At 41.2% G+C, this 17,041-nt stretch overlaps 1 protein-coding gene across 2 annotated transcripts in view; it reads left to right on the top strand.

Moving 5' to 3' along the window:
* Positions 1-4,065: 4,065 nt before the first annotated feature.
* Positions 4,066-17,041, top strand: part of plppr1 (phospholipid phosphatase related 1) — a 60,170-nt gene continuing 47,194 nt past the window's right edge. Inside the window, exon 1 of one of the 2 annotated variants that reach the window (XM_058617989.1) lies at positions 4,066-4,266. The gene's annotated coding sequence lies outside the window, so the exon portion shown is untranslated. The remainder of the gene's footprint in view (positions 4,267-17,041) is intronic. The other variant, XM_058617988.1, reaches the window with a different exon arrangement.

The following is a 17,041-nucleotide window of genomic DNA, read 5'->3' as shown; positions in this document are numbered from 1 at the left end:
GTGTGTTTGAATAACTCCCGTCTGACCTCTCTTTTGTCAACAAGCCTTTTCAGACGTCTCAGGACCGCGGCTGACTACGCAGCACTTTAGCACAGAGACACTGGAGACACTGGAACATCTGCATGTCACATTTATGAGGAGGATGTATTCCACAAATCAACCGTCTGGAACAACAGTCGAGAGGAATATGTTTCTCCCGCGATGAGAAACACTCGCACACTCAAGATTCTTCTTCTCTTGGAGCAAGTTACCGGTGCTATAAATATATATAAATCAGAAAAGAAAATGCTGACGCTGAAATTTCTTCCACAACTGTCCAACAGTGTCACACCTGTGAATTAGCCAAGTTATAAAATGTAGATACACAACAATATCAAACAAAATGGTCCTCAAACTTCCACTAACGCAAACTGAAGGGTGAATTGACGTTTTTATGTAGATAACGTTGCACTTGGCAGTAGTTTAATTACATACTGAAGTCAAGGGATGGCATTTTACCTTCTATTAAGGTTTATCTGAAGTGTGCTCCTTCCTAACGCTGCCTCAACCTATTATGACTCAAACGCCGATGTGAAATTCATGCCATTTGCATTCCAACCATTACGCAGCTCACTATTACACATCTTCAGCAATTAAATACAGCACTTCCTGCACTCTGATGGAACATAGTCCCTGTAGCAATTAGGTTTCCCCAAACATAATTTACGAATAATGAATATAAATTTGATTTCTAGAAGACAAAACGCTTAATACCTTATTGAACATGTACTTTGTATCTGCTTTGTTCACACATTCAAAAATTCAGAGGAAATACAAAACGTGATTTGTTGTTTCTCTGTGTTGAGTCAGTGAATTCTGACAGCAGGTGGTGCCAATCCCAGCTAACATAGGGCGAAAGGCGGGGCCAAACATTGGCAGCATGGGGAACAACCTTGTAAGAGCAGATACGAGATAAATGATGACCTTTTTAGCCTGGGGAGGAACCTTTGGTGGTTCAGGAGGTGTTTCCGACACACCATGATATGCCATGTTGTGTCTGTTAGAAGATTTGCGAATTTGAAATCTGAAAAGTAAATAGTTTTCCTGTCAAGATACACCTGTCAAGTGTTTAGCCTCTACAAACGATGTCCGTGAGCCATAAAGTGTTTGAGCTAAACTCATAAACGCGACTTGATTGGCTGGTGCCAGAGTTGGTACATTTGGATAAGGTGTTTTGACCGACTGACGCTTGGAAGGTTGAACATTTCTCAACTCGTGCCGCAAAGCAACAGACCCACGGGGAAGCGTTTCAGTTGACGTCTCCAAAAAAGTTGTAAAACTCAAACTTAAATTTGCCCAGCGTCACCCTGCGCCACATTCAAAACATTCCTCCAACAGATCCCAGCACCAAAAACACCCACAGTCCTGAAGCTGAGGGATGTTTTTCTACTCCTCCGAGTCTGTTTATCACAGGTTTGTGTTTGTCACTGCAGTCGTCGTGCACGCTGGCTCTCAATGCTGAGCCAGAACTCAATACTACGCTTGAATGCGTCTCGTGTAGACGTGCGGACGGACGGAGCTGCTGCTACTGCTCCGCTAACAAATCGATCACGTTCTGCTCTCTCAAGTGTAGACACTTGGGTGGAATTTGCCCGAGAGTTTTGTTAATTTATCCGCGATTATAAATGGTAATGGTGGCTAATCTTGAAATTTAAACCCAGCACCAGTCCATCGCTGCCCTCATTTAGATCCAGTAGAACACAAAAAAAATCTGGCACCGCGTTCATCCACCACATCCTCACAGCTCTTAGGCACCAATGTTAGTTATAAAATCACGCTGATGCCACATTTTATGATTTTACAGCTGTCTTTTTTTTCTGCTTGGTTTGGTAAATGTGACTGTAGGCCATAGATCGGAGATAAAGGGGAGGAGGGGAGGAGGGGAGGCTGAGAGGACTGTACCGCAGCATGCTCTCTGAATCTAGATCACTGAACACACGAGTGGTTCCTCAGAGATGTCTTGTTGCGTTGACGAGCACAAAGGTTGGACATCGTCTGTCCCCGCTCTGGCTCCTCCAGCGCACCTTGCTGCCACAAAAACGAGCCGAGTCACGGAGGTGTCGCTGTAAATTTAGACATTCCCTCCTTCCAGGAGAAGATATATTACGCAATAACAAGATAGAGCAGCAACTGAACGGAGGGGAAAAAAGACGGGGACGGCTATGACAGTTGGCTGGTTCCACCTGAGAATAGGCTTTAAATCACGGTGTGGGCCTGGAGTGCTTAGTGCATGGAGAAATATTTCATCTTTTGTATTTAAACTGTGTGTGTTGTCGCTGAAGGACACTTAAAGAGATACCTCAGTCCTTTTGAGGAAGTGCTTTCATGAGGTATTGACACATTTTTCTATACTGACTTCACCTGCAGAACCTCAGTGGCAACGTGTCTGCCAGCCGAGTTTAGCCAAGCAACAGTAGTGCGTATGTGTGCATAAGTTTGTGTTATCTTTGGAATATGTTTGCCACTTTATCTCCGTGTTAGACTCCGTCTTATCTCTGCTGGAACGCCGTTTGTTTGTACGGCGCTGTCCCTCACCAGAGTCCAGAGAGAAAATCAGAGTTGTTTTTTTTTTGGCTCACAGGGAGAAGCAGGAGCTGCTGATTTATTGCTGCATTGTTTGTGTCACTTGGATAAATCCAAAGCAAAGGATTTCAAACACCTACAGTAAGTCACAAAATGACATCTTATATATCTCCACATCCACAGCTGCAAAATATGACGTTTATTTGTGATTTAAAAAAGTTAATAATGTTCTACAAATATTCCCTAAAGGTTTTGACAAAAGTAACGTTAGGAGAATGTTCTGGGAACCAAAAGGGAACGTTCTATAAATGTTGAATGAAAGTTGTGACAAAAGTAAAATTAGGAGAGCGTCCTAGGAACCTCTAGAGAACATTCTGGATACCAAGACAAAACCTTCTCTAAAGGTTGAATGAAAGTTATGACAAAAGTAACGTTAGGAGCATGTTCTGTGAACCAAAAGGGAACGTTCTGCAAAGGTTGTATGTAGGTTGTGACAAAAGTAACATTAGGAGAACGTTCCGGGAACCAAAAGAGAACGTTCTCTAAAGGTTGAATGAAGGTTGTGACAAAAGCAACATTAGGAGAACGTTCTGGGAACTAAAACAGAACGTTCTTTTGAGGTTGAATGAAGGTTGTGACAAAAGTAACATTAGGAGAACGTTCTGGGAACCAAAAGAGAACGTTCTCTAAAGGTAGAATGAAAGTTATGTCAAAAGTAACATTAGGAGAACGTTCTGGAAACCAAAACAGAACGTTCTATAAAGGTTGAATGAAGGTTGTGACAAAAGTAACATTGGGAGAACGTTCTGGGAACCAAAAGAGAACGTTCTATAAAGGTTGAATGAAGGTTGTGACAAAAGTAACATTAGGAGAACGTTCTGGGAACCAAAACAGAACGTTCTATAAAGGTTGAATGAAGGTTGTGACAAAAGTAACATTAGGAGAACGTTCTGGGAACCAAAAGAGAACGTTCTATTGAGGTTGAATGAAGGTTGTGTCAAAAGTAAGGTTAGGAGAACGTTATGGGATCCTAATGTTCCACCAAAAGCTAAAAGTAGGAAAACTTTCCGTGACAAACATTGGACAACCTGCAGGGAACGTTCCCACAACTAAAAGGTAACATTCCCTGAATGTTCTGGGAACCAGAAAGTCTTATGTTTAATTTAACAATTCTCATAAAATTAAATTCACTCTGTCAACAGGGAATCAGTGTTCATAAAAGCAGCTCATCCTGTCACTCTGTGCACGTGGGTGCGTGAAAAACTAAAGACATTCTGCTGCTTCTGTTTCTCTCTGCGGTTTAAAAGAACAAAGTGGACTCATGTAATAATAACAAAGTGTCCTTCAGTGGAATGCTCGTGCTCTGTCGCTCTGTCGTTGGACGGGCTGCGAATCAGAGAGCCAGACAGCGAGGACTCGCTCTTAACACAAGGTCTCTACTCAGAGTTACGCACGCTCCACCGGAGACGCGTCTTGTCTCCGCCCCCTTCGACAAGGCACAGCATCCATCCTCACGCGCTCTCACGCTGCGTGATCCCCATCACAAACCGAGAGCTGAACCCATGGAGTAGTAGTAGCAGCGGCAGCAGCAGCCTGCTCACAGTGGGGGAGTGCTCACGGCTTCCTTTCGCCCCCGTTTCTCTTCATTTTAATCGTCAATGGATTCTTCCTCTTTTCTCCCGGATTCTGCCTCGTCTCACCGCGGTAAGTGAGGGAGGATGCAGTGTGTGTGTGTGTGTGTGTGTGTGTGTAGGGGGGGAGAAACTGAACTGAATGGCCGGGATTGTGTTGGCTATTGTCTGTTGCTGAAGCAAGTTGGGACCGTGATCAAATCGAGGCAGCGGCGTGTCGTTTCACGCGTCCACGCGCGTGAAAAACGAAGCCGATTTCGAAGCGTAAACGCGGAGTGTCGATATTTAAATGGGCATTTGTTCACACAGACACCTGTCTCTGGTAGCAACAGTGACCGCCCCTCCCGCGCGTCTTTACGCTTCCACTCAGCACATTTGTGGCGCTAACGTGCACCTCACGTGTAATTTATGCTCTCGTTCAGGGAAACAAAACGGGGATTTTTGCGCAAACGTGTCTCCAGTTCAGCAAACATTATTATTATTATTTTTTTTTTTTTGCTTTTTGCACATCTCCCCGCCCCCCAACCTCAGAGGCTGCATGACTGTTCCTCCTCCTCCTCCTCCTCTTCCTCCACCAGCGCCCCCAGACAGACAGTGAATGCCTTTCAGATCACTGGAAGATTGAAATCTCATGCCTATGATGAATATTCCTTGATGAGAGCGACAGCATAACCTTGAAATTAATCCAGCGTGTCATCCTCCTTCCTCTTCCTCTTCCTCTTCATTATCAGCATAATTCAGAAAAAAAATGTGCAGCCTTGGCTTTGAGCTGAAGCTGGAGAAAATATAGAGACCAAACCCCATCTTCTTTCCCTGCACCTGACACACGGAAGTGAGACTTTCAGTGGTTTTTTGTTCCTGTGATCCTGCATCAGGAGATGTTGGACTCTAAATGTCCTCAGTACACTTCATTTTCTGTGTGTGAGGCTCATGGAGATCCGCTGCATTTGATTTTCACTCTCCATTCATTTCCTGTGGGGAATTTTCTTCACCGTCGCTGCTCAAAACGCTTTAGTTTCCAAGTTTCTTGGTGAAATTTAGGCAGAAGAAGAATTAAGTAAATAAGTGCCGGATGAATGTTAGTGGTTTTTTGATCATAGCAGGCACTGATAATAAAATAAAATGTGTTAAATAGCTACAAAATCTATCAGAAAGGATTGTAATTAGTGAACACTTCCTCTGTCCTTCCTCACAGAAGTACAGACACTGTACTTCTGCCGCCAGACATTTGTTGTTGTAACTGTTGAAATGATGCACTTTTACTGTTAGTTGTTCGATCTGGTGCAAACATCTGTTTGTCCTTCCGCGGTCAGTTGCGTCACTTTTGCTCAGTGAGATAAGACAGAGTGATGTCACAATGATATCATCGCGCCTGCTGATGTGGCATTTCTGCCTCTAAGACCCGGCTCAGACACCTAATGGTCCTTGACTCGGTTCAATCGGGGGGCGGCAACATTCAGCCGGTCTGAGTTTGCTGTGACACTTTCACACTTCAGTGAAACCATCCGAAACCTTTTGAATAACGTGTTCCCCTCCTCGCCAGAGGCGGCGCTGCATCGAGAATTACTGAAGACGAGAAAACGATGAACAAGAGAACTCGCAGTGTGTGTGTGTGTGTGTGTGCTTTCGTCTGACTATATTTCTAACGTCCGTATGTTTTGGTTGTGTTTACCCACAATGCCCTGCATTGTAGTCCACTTCCTGCGTTTGCTTCACTTGAAGCAAACCAAGACTTAGGTTTTTTTTTTATTTTAGGCGGACCAGAGTAGAGCTGCAACTAACGATTATTTTCATAATCGATTAATCTGTCGATTACTTTCTCGACTAATTGATTAATCGTTTGGTCCACCAAAATGATGAACTTTGAATGATTTCTTTGTTATCCAGAGCAAAGGAATGAAGAAAATATTCACATTTAAGAAGCTTAAACAATCGTAAATCTTGTTTTAATCAAGAAAAAAGCTTCAAACCGATTAATCGATAATCAGAATAGTTGTCGATTAATTTAGTAATTGATTTATAATCGATTAATCGATATATCGTTTCAGCTTCAGACCCGAGTTTGCTTCTTTGATGCGCATCAGAGAGTTGACACCTCCCCCAAACGAACCCGGACTTTCCAAGCAAACGAATTGGGGTTGGATTGAGAAGGTCTGGTGTCCTCTACGATCCAGTTCAGACCTGACTTTAGTCTTTAGTCTTGAGTGACTGGCTCTGAATTTGGTTTGAAAATGGCGTTCTCTGATGTATCTAACGATGATGCGTGTCAGCTCCGTGACAGAAGTCATTTGGATTCACACGGACGTGATGATTCAGATTCATTGGGCAGACTTATGCAAACGCAAACAGGAAGTGGATTCTCTCTTCTGAGAAGGAGAAAGAAGAACACATAGAGAAGACCACAGCTGTTCCCAGCTGAGTGTCGAGTCTTGGCTGATAGGAACCAATCGGGAAGTGAATGCGGGTAAATCTGAGAAGCCGCCTCTCATTGTTTTCAAACTTTAAACATTTCCAGAAGTCTTAAATATCTGTAATGTCTGCAGAAGGCTACAGTATGTATACACTTTTTTAAACAAAGAACTGAGTTATGTGGGTGTAGCATCAGATCTGAGGAAGCACACAGTAGCTCAGTGGTAGAGCGAGTCGACTTTCAACTCGGAAGGTTGTGGGTTAGAGTCCCGGCTCTGCTGTATGTTGATGTGTCCTTGGGCAAGTGGTGAAAGATGAGTGATGGAACTACATAGATGTTTGAGTGAATGTTAAAACAGTGGTGGGAAACACAACCACATATTTGTTGCGGTGTGAACACAAATGCTTCCTGGACCAAATCACTCTTAATCTGACATTTTAAGGTCCCCCCCCCCCCCCACACACACACACACCATTGACTGTTCAGTTTTTACTCTCATTGAGATTTTACAGCGAGAACATGTTTGTCTCAGGTTTCTCTGAGTCTCGGGTTGAAGGACGAGGAGCGGATGATTGCTCTGCAACCGGGTTATGCATCTCATGAGATGTGTCAAAATGAAATGCGGCTCTCCGCTGTGATTACCTCTTCACACAGTGATTGATCCAAACATACGTGTGGAATTCAACATGCCTCGTGAGCAGTGAGTGAGTGAGTGAGTGCTTCAGGAAACTGGATACACTGAAGTGTGTTATTTGTGGCCATTTAGAGGAAACTGCTGCCTTTTGTGGCCAAAACCTACAAAGATGTTATAGTTCACGTCACAATGTTGGTAAAGGAAAATCATATTAGTGTAAAATTAGGGCTACAACTAATAATTATTTTGATAATCCATCAATTTGTCAATTATTTTCCCAATTAGCCGATTCTTTGTTTGGTCAATAAAATGTCTTGTTTTGTCCACTAATCAAAATGATTCAGTTTTAATGTTTGCTTTGTTATATGGAGCAAAGAAAACAGAAAATATTCACATGTGAGAAGCTTAAACATCACAGAAATGATCTGTAAAAAAATAAACTATTAAGAGGGGGAAACACCAGGCAAAGCATTATGTCGTTAAAATAAAAGCAATAGCAGACAGATTCATAGTGGTACAGATGCAGGAAGCAACGACCTCTGAACTCTTGTCTGATGTCTACTGTCTCTTCTACTCCCACACTATAGACTGACTGTATCACCACATACACTGATACCAACGCATGCTACACACACACACACACACACACACACACACACACAAACTCCTTATATCGTCCACTGGTGGACGTGAGTGTCTGATCACCGCTGTAAGTGCAGCAGTGGTGGTTTTTGGGCAGTAGATCTGTCACTGTGACGTCTCTCAGGGGAATAATTGGTTACCTCTAAGGCGAGGTCAGTCCTGCCAGTAGAGACTGAGCTGCCGTCCGTCTGTCCATAAGGGGAAGGACCGTCACTGTATATCCTGTGTTGGAATTGTGTGAGCTCCCATAAAGAGGGGTCGGGCTCCCATGAAGGTAGTCAAATTCTATAACTGTGGGGGGGGGGGGCAGATTATAGTTAAAGTTTATTAATCCCCTTAAGGAAAGTATTCCTGTTCATTTGACCCATCCTAGAATTAGGAGCAGTGGGCTGCCACACTGAGTAGCACCCGGGGAGCATTGGGGGTTGGGTACCCCAGCCCTCTTTGGCCGGGTGGGGATTTGAAACAGCGACCCTCCGGTTACAAGTCAAGTTCCCTTTCCACTTGGACACGGGCTGCCCGAAGTAGAGACAGGACAACGTGTGTGTGTGTGTAAGTTCTGTGAGCGAGCGGATTTTACGAGCGTCGTTGAATGCATCTCAGCCGAGCAGCACTATCTCTCTGGCCTGCACTACTTAACACGCATGTTATTATTGTATTATTTTTATCACTTTAAACAATGCGATGTCTCTAAGTCAAAAGTGTTTTTGAAATCAACACAAATATTGTAAAATAAAAATGTAATATAATACAGAATACGGACATGGAAATGTAACGGCACTAAAAATAAATACGCAGCATTTTTAAGAGCGGCAACTAACGATTATTTTCATAATCGATTAATCTGTCCATATTTTCTCGATTAATCGTTTGGTCCATAAAATGTCAGAAAACCTTAAAAAATGTTGATCGGTGTTCGTCAAACCCGGAAATGATGATGTTCTCAAATATCTTTTGTTTTGTCCACAAACCAAAATGATTCAGTTTGAATGATTTCTTTGTTCTCCAGAGCAAAGAAATGCAGAAAATATTCACATTTAAGAAGCTTAAACAAACGCAAAATCTTGTTTTAATCATGAAAAAAGCTTCAAACCGATGAATCGATTATCAAAATAGTTGTCGATTCATGTAGTAATCGATTAATAATCGATTCAGCGATTAATTATTTGGGCTCTACAATGGTGTTACTAAAAAATAGCAAATATCATCTTGAATAATCATCCAAACCAGTTAATCAGACAACGTGTGTGTGTGTAAGTTCTGTGAGCGAGCTGATTTTACGAGTGTCGTTGAATGCATCTCAGCCGAGCAGAACTATCTCTCTGGCCTGCACTACTTAACACGCATATTATTATTGTATTATTTTAATCACTTTAAACAATGCGAGGTCTTGAAGTCAAAAGTGTTTTAGAAATCAACACAAATATTGTAAAATAAAAATGTATCAGTATTTATCGTTATACTCTCTGGTGCTTTTAACAATATTCAACTAGTACAACTTACACTACGATGTTCTGGTCCAGGCATAGTTCACCATCTTTCGGTGAAAAAGATGGTGAACTGGTTGGAACCTGGTTTTTATGTGAGGATTCTTTTTTAATATTTCATTAAATAACCCCAGGAGTTTGAGCGTCATGTGATGAGGCTAAACATCTGCATTTACACATTTACAATGACGCGTGATTAATTAGAGGGAGAAGCTGTTCTATTGTTTTACGTTCTTGGCCCGGTTGGCTGTTTTTATAGCTCGCCATAATGCGGCGTGTGCGTGTGTATATAATTAGCCAGAAGTGAATGGGAGCTAATGAAGCAAGAATGACTTGTTTACAGCAGTTTTGTGTGCGTTCATTTTGCAGTAACTTAAATAAAAAAATGAGAATAAGGAGCTCTTTTAACCAACTCGTGTGGAGTAAATAAACATGGCAGCATAATGTTGCATAATAATGTAATAAACAAAAATGTAGAAGCCTTATTTTAACTGGAAACAAAAACCAAATTGATTTCCAACATCCAAGAAACTTTAAGAAGGAAAAAAAAACGATTCACTTTCTTTAATTATTAATTAAGAAAATTAGAGTGTGAAGAGAGTTTCAGTATTTTTTAATTGATATTAGAGACTGTTTTCGGTCCTTTTTCATCTTTACGAGATAATATAATAATTTTATTGATGTAGCGTCTTTCAAAACAGAGTAACAATGCGTGTGATTTAACAAGATTTAAATAGTAATAAAATGGTAGGTTAATGTAGAAAGTAGGAGTGGGACCACTTTTTTGTGTCCGATACCGATATCACAAACTCGTATCGGACCGATATCGATTCCTATCCCTAATAGAAAGTAGCCAGAATACAGATATGGAAATGTAACAGCATAAGAATAAATACGCAGCATTTTTCAAATAAATAGATGAATAAAAGGGTTTTTAAGAAGAAATATAAAAGATGATAAGTGTTTGTCAGTGGTGTAGAGCTACAACTAACGATTATTTTCTCCATTAATCGATTAATGGTTTGGTTTATAAAATATCAGAAAAGCTTAAAAATGTTAATCGGTGTTCGTCAAACCCGGAAATTTTGTCCACAAACCAAAATGATTGAGTTTTAATGATTTCTTTGTTATCCAGAGCAAAGAAATGCAGAAAATATTCACATTTAAGAAGCTTTAACAATCGGACATCTTGTTTTAATCATGAAAAAATCTTCTAACCGATTATCAAAATAGTTGTCGATTCATTTAGTAATCGATTAATAATCGATTCAGCGATTAATCGTTTCAGCTCTACAATGGTGTTACTAAAAAATATCAAATATCATCTTAAAATAATCGTCCAAACCAGTGAATCAGTCCATGTCTGGTGCTGTTCGTGTTTGGTTTAGGCAAATTTGTACAAAGTTTGTTATTGTTATTACAGAACACATTTTTCATTTTTCAAAACTTGAGACTTCTGGGTGCAATTATGTGATTTGTGATCTTTTTAAAAACTTTGACATCAGTATATCATGCATGACCAGCACTAAATTAGAGACAAAGATTTCCCAGCTCTTCCAGCTTTCTAATGCAGTGAAAGCTGCGGCAGAATGATCCTCAAACAACATTAAGAAGAATATGAAGGTTCTGATGTTTGTTTATTGCTCTGAAAAACGTCTGAACACTCCGAGATCAAACGTCTCTTTCATCTAAATATAGATGCCGATGTTACTCAGCATTCCACACACACACACACGCACGTGAACGGAGAGAAAATTCATTTTCTCAGCTTCACAACATTCACATTTATGCATAATGCAAATGCACCTGAAGCATTTGCACTTGTTTACTAATGAAATGAGTTTTAAAGCGGCGGTCCTCGTCCCTGTTGGACTCGCGTGTTTCGTCGCATAAACTAAACCAACTGCAGCTGTGGAACTTGAATTTTAATGAGAAAAAAAAAGAAAACTAATTTAGCCTTAATCCCTTCTTTGAGAAATCAATAAATCAATAAAAGTTAATTAAGTCCAGAGGGAATCTCGAAAAAATCTCACATGAATTCATCATCACGGCGTGTTTATTCACCATGAGCCCAAATTCGATAATCGTAGCTGCTGATAATAACAGAAAATGGAAAATGAGTAGAAAACAGATTTGACACAATGGAGGCTCTGGAGAATGATCAGAAATAATAAAAAACATTGTGCTTAATCAGGAAAATAACATTATCGGGGTGAAAGTCTTTGATATGAAGAAAGTTTTCATCTTTTTATCTCAAATCTTTCTCTCTGGGATCGTTTTATTTCCCACTTTTAAGAAGCTCAGAAGATTCTCTTCAGAGATGTTCAACTCATCTTCCACTTCCAGCCTCTTTTTTCTACGTTTGATGTTGTCTCACATGTGACATTCACTTGTCCTCCGCTGTATATCAGGACATAAATCTTTCATTTCCCACTGAAAGCCAATGGTTTGCATGTAATGGCAGCTGTGATGAGCAAGAAAACACATCTTTTATTGTGTTGTGTTGTGTTGTGTTGTGTGGAGGCCGAAGGAAAAACCAATTCATTCACCATTCACCATTCATACAGACTTATTTCCCTCTAAAAATGACGAGCTGTGGCTTCCACAGGAGACACCCAATCTTCTGAATCACCTGCTGAAATTGGATTTATATGGCACTTCGTAACTGTCTGTCTATACCTGTTTTTGGCTTTATTCTCTGTCTGCTGAGCCCTTATCTGTTGCGTTAAACTCCGTGGTTAAAAAAAACCCATGTACAGATCTCTTCTCTGCGACTGTTTTCCGTATAAATAAACAGATGTATTTGTCAAGGTATGATTTTAAAGTAAGCCACAAGGGAAGTATGACCATTTATAGCACAAAACAGCGATGCTCTGTTGTGAAGAGTGTAAGCCATGGGACAACTGTGTGTCCATGAAAGTGTGTGTGTACGTGTATTTGTTACCTCTTTAGGACCTTATCTGGTATAAACACTGACCTTGTCAGGATCAGTGGCGTGTTACCACCAAGTGGAACAGTTCAGTTTGGTACAGTACATGTTTTTTTTTTGCATTTCCATTTAATTGTACCAAAATAATCGCCCCCAACCGTTCCATAACCTTCTCTTTGGGTACTGTACGGGTGGAGCTAGACGCACGACGGTCAGCTGTATGGGGCGACAGAAAGCGTCACTCCCTTCTTCAACGCATGAAGTCTATTCTTACACAAACGGCCAAAAACTGAGCAGAAGGCACCGAGCTGCTGGGTGTCCTCCATAGTTAGTCTGCTGTGTTGTCGGTACAATGACCGACGCGGCCATCGAGCACAGCAGACACGCCGCCTACCAAGTAAAGGTACTGTTCTCTGTCAAAACGCAAGCCTGACAGATGGCTTTAACTCTCCAAACCGTACCGTACGGTACCAAACTGAACTGTACCATGATGGAAACACAGCTATGGAGACCAAAACCTGGTCCTAATGAAGTAGAACCTGAGTTTAGGGCTAAGATTCTAATTGTGGGTAAGTTAAGGTTAGAGATAATGCTTTGTTTAGGCTCTCCAAATGATTGGGGTTCAGTGTAATGTCCTTAGAAGAATAGCTGCACAAACGTGTGTGTGTGGGTACTTGTATTTATATCTTTGTGAGGTCCAAAAAAACCATACAGACCTGTATTTTGGCTTTTTCCTGGTTAAAACCTGGTTTTAGGGATAGGGTTAGAATTGGATTTAGGTTCTTGTTAGGGTAAGGGTTAACGTTTGGCACGTTTTTGTGATGGTTAAGGTTAGGGGATGCATTGATGTGTCCTCACTAGGATATAAAAATAAGTTTGTGTGTGTGCTTTGTTGCGAGGATTCAAAACGAGCAGTTTCGATTTCAGGAAGAAAATTTGATTTATATAATATCTGTGAAAAGAATAAGCCTTTAATGACAGCAGGAAGACTTTTCTTTTGCCAAGTAAAGAAAAAAATAAAAAATAAAAAATCACATCACTGTGTTGTAGCTGAGTTGGCTCGTTTCCCGGCAGAGATTTTTGATGCAAAAATAGCCTCATATGGGCTGTAACCATCCAAGGTGTTTCGATAAGAATGTCTCAAAAACAAACATTATAAGCAGCTGTTTATAAGCCCATGGAAAATCTGCCTAATTATGGATTTGGCAGAAACTCACGCCACTTTAAATACATCTGTAAGGAGCATAAAAAGCAGTAAAAGTGAAGGTGACACTAAGACGCGTGTCTTTCCTGTCTCCTCTCTTTGGTTTCCTCTCGGGCCGCAGCCGCAGAGTAGATGTAATCGTAATTTAAAATAATAGCAGCGCGTCAGACGGCGACGGGAAAAACCGACGTGACGGTAAAGGAAGAGGTCGACAGAGAAGTCGTGATCCAAAATGGCAGCTGTGTTTGGCTTTAAGCAGCTTCACCATTTAAGGTGGGAATCATATGGAGAGGCACGATAATGATAATATCATGATACTGGGGATGGGTATCGGTATCGGTCCGATATTGGTCAAAATGTAGAATCCAAAAATCCTATATGTGGCACGCTTCACTCTGACTTGCACTGACTGTAAAAATGTAAATTAAAATTGTCAAAAGCATTTTTGCTGATTCATGTTACCAACAAATCTTTCCAGAAATGAAAGATTTGTTGGTAAATGGTCTGAAATGACAAAATAATATCGGTATTGGCAGATACTTGAGTTTGCGATATCGGTATGGTGGTATGGTCCCACCATACCACTGTCCGGTAAAAAAACACAGAATATTTTTAATCTAATGAGTCAGATGTGTTGTTATTGTGTCACTGGCTGCAGCTGTTTGTAGTGAAACCACAAACACAGAAAAGCAGAGTTTCTCACCGCTTACGTCATGGACCGGGCTAATGTTTGCCGCCTGTCCTTGGTGAATGAATAGGACTGTTTTGTTTGAAATCGCTCTAGTAGTGCGTAACTTTTAAATATTGATACCGTTGTCACATGAGTTCACACAAGGTTCGATGAAGCCCATCAAGGCCACATGACTGTGTTTCTCTGGAGGGAGTGTGGACGGATAACAGCGATGCCAGTGAAGTTGTGGACCTTGTGTCCTCCTCTCAGAAATCTCTTCAGGCTTAATGAGATATAGGTAGGAATTAGAGCTGAAACGATTCATCGCTGAATCGATTATTAATCGATTACTAAATGAACCGACAACTATTTTGATAATCGGTTTGAAGCTTTTTTCATGATTAAAACAAGATTTCCGATTGTTTAAGCTTCTTCAGTGTGAATATTTTCTTTATTTCTTTGCTCTGCATAACAAAGAAATCATTTAAAGTCAATCATTTTGGTTTGTGGACAAAACAAGACATCTGAGAACATCATCTTTTCCAGGTTTGACAAACGCCGATCAACATTTTTTAAGGTTTTCTGATATTCTGAACACCAAACGATTAATCGATTAATCAAGAAAATAATCGACAGATTAATCAGTTATGAAAATAATTGTTAGTTGCCGCTCTAGTGGGAATCACACGGTACCTTGCGATAAATACGACAGTCCACGGTACCAATAATATCATGATGCAACGATTGCGTGATAATCAATATATTGCAAGACAGTCGTACAGCGATACGTCACGATATCTGTCTCACTGAAGAAATAAAAACGTTAACGTGAAACGTCAAAAGTGCAGGATTTCTATGTAAAGTCTGTGCTGAGCGTGGATTAACGTAGTAACGTCTCTCCACCATTATCCTGCCGTAAACTCCCTTATTCTTCAGTCAGGTAACGTCCACCCAAGTTTCCCCTCATTCATTTGAGCAGCGCCACCGAGAGGAGACATGAAGTAGCGACGCCTGGCGAGTAAAACTGGCAGGGACTGTTTACTTTAGAGCGCTTTAATTCGTTAATTAAAATATCGATATTTACCCTGGTGTATTAATTATCGTATCGCACGATGACGATATTTTGATGACCTAGTGAGATATATTAAAAGATGTCGCCTTTTTAGCTGAAAACGCTTTAAATCACCCAAGTGTTTTGGCTTTATAGCTGGAGGTGATTGTTGTTGTTGTTGTTGATGGTATTACTCTGCCTCTGTTTGGTCAAGCAACACTATCAGACATGACTGAGGGAGCGTTTGTGTGTATACAGCTGCGGAGCAGGGGCGAGAGGTGTTTATCCTGTCAAGCTGCTGAACGAGCAGGTTTTTTGAGCAGTAGAATTCACGTCTGAAACTTTTCATGGCACTCAACTGTGTTTTCAGTCACACTCCAACCTGTTTGCTGTCGTCTCGCTTTGTCTGTATCCTTCTGCATCTTGACATCAAGCAAATCACTTCCTGTCTGCAGCTGTACTGAGAAATACAGAGAGAGTCGCGTTTAAATCTAACCCTAACCCTGTGTAAAAGTTAGGCACTGCAGCTTTAAATTCATATTCTGATGTAAAGACACCCAGGACAGTTACTGGAACCACTGTGTGTGAAAGTTTAATACGTGATCCTCCTCTGTTCAAGTGCAGAACAAGATAAGGTCACGATGAGTAAGATGCTGGCAGCTCATTTCATTGTTCCAGCGCCCGTTTTTCCTCTCCCAGCTCTTATTTCTTCACCGTCGTCTCCGCCGTCATCATAACGCTGCTGTCACACTCCACCGTCCTCGCAGCCGGGACACACTCAGACGGAGACCAGGAGAGACATGGTCAGTCAGACGATGATGTTTCCTAATGGGTTCAATATTTCACAGTCAGCTCATTCTGTCTGAGCGCGGGGGAGTGAGTGAGAGAGAGAGAGAGAGAGGGAGAGAGTGAGAGAGAGAGAGAGAGAGAGAGAGAGAGAGAGAGTTTCGGGTCTAGACAAAGTCATCACAGTCGGGCCGAGTGTGGAGGAGACGCTGATGAGTCCTGACAGAGCCTGTGGGGCTGCTCGCCTGATGAGCTCGCCGCATGCGAAGACAATCTGATCACCTTTCATGTGACTGTGATAAAGCGGCTCACACAATTGGAAGGAAAATGCTCCCCGGTCGTGATCTTTCAACCACTTTTTTTAAAATTTTAAAATTTGCGATGTCCCTAGGGCTGAAAGGGAAAAGAGAAATCGTGTTGACACTTCACTGTGACTGAGTCCAATTGTTGGGGGTCTGTGGCTTCACAGCGCTGCGAGTCTGTTCTCCTGAGAGACAAATGTAGTGTAAACTCTTTGACACCCTTAAATTTTTCTGATTCAACTCGTCTGTCATCGAGCCCCGAGTCAAATTATCAAGCTCGCAGTCCAACTGTTAAATTGCCAGTTTTCTTTTTCATCGCACTCTCACAGTTCGCCCCAGAACAAGGACAAAAAAACAAAAACAAAACATACACTGCTCAGTGTCTGAGTATTTCACTGAAATTGTTGCAATGCTTTAACAAGTTAGAAACATCTGAGGTACGAAAAATTAAATATTTTGTGGCTATTGAATCACGTCAACAGTGAAGACGTGCCAATGTCAGTTATCAAGGCGAACACAAAATGGCTGACCTTGGGTTGAATTTATTCCATTCGTTATTTATTCAACACAGTCACAGATTTTGCTTTCTTTCTTACTTCAAAGATAAATAGTTGTTTTACTTTTTAATGAACAGGACACGGGGCACCAGCTCTGTCAACTGAGATATCTGCCGTCCCCTAATCAATTCAATTCAATTACATTTATTTGTATAACAACAAAAATCACAACATGT

This window comes from Solea solea, chromosome 19 (assembly GCF_958295425.1).
Source record: "Solea solea chromosome 19, fSolSol10.1, whole genome shotgun sequence".
NCBI classification, from domain to species: domain Eukaryota; kingdom Metazoa; phylum Chordata; class Actinopteri; order Pleuronectiformes; family Soleidae; genus Solea; species Solea solea.
The sequence above is the reverse complement of the archived record's forward strand: the minus strand, read 5'-3'. Positions and strand labels throughout refer to the sequence as shown.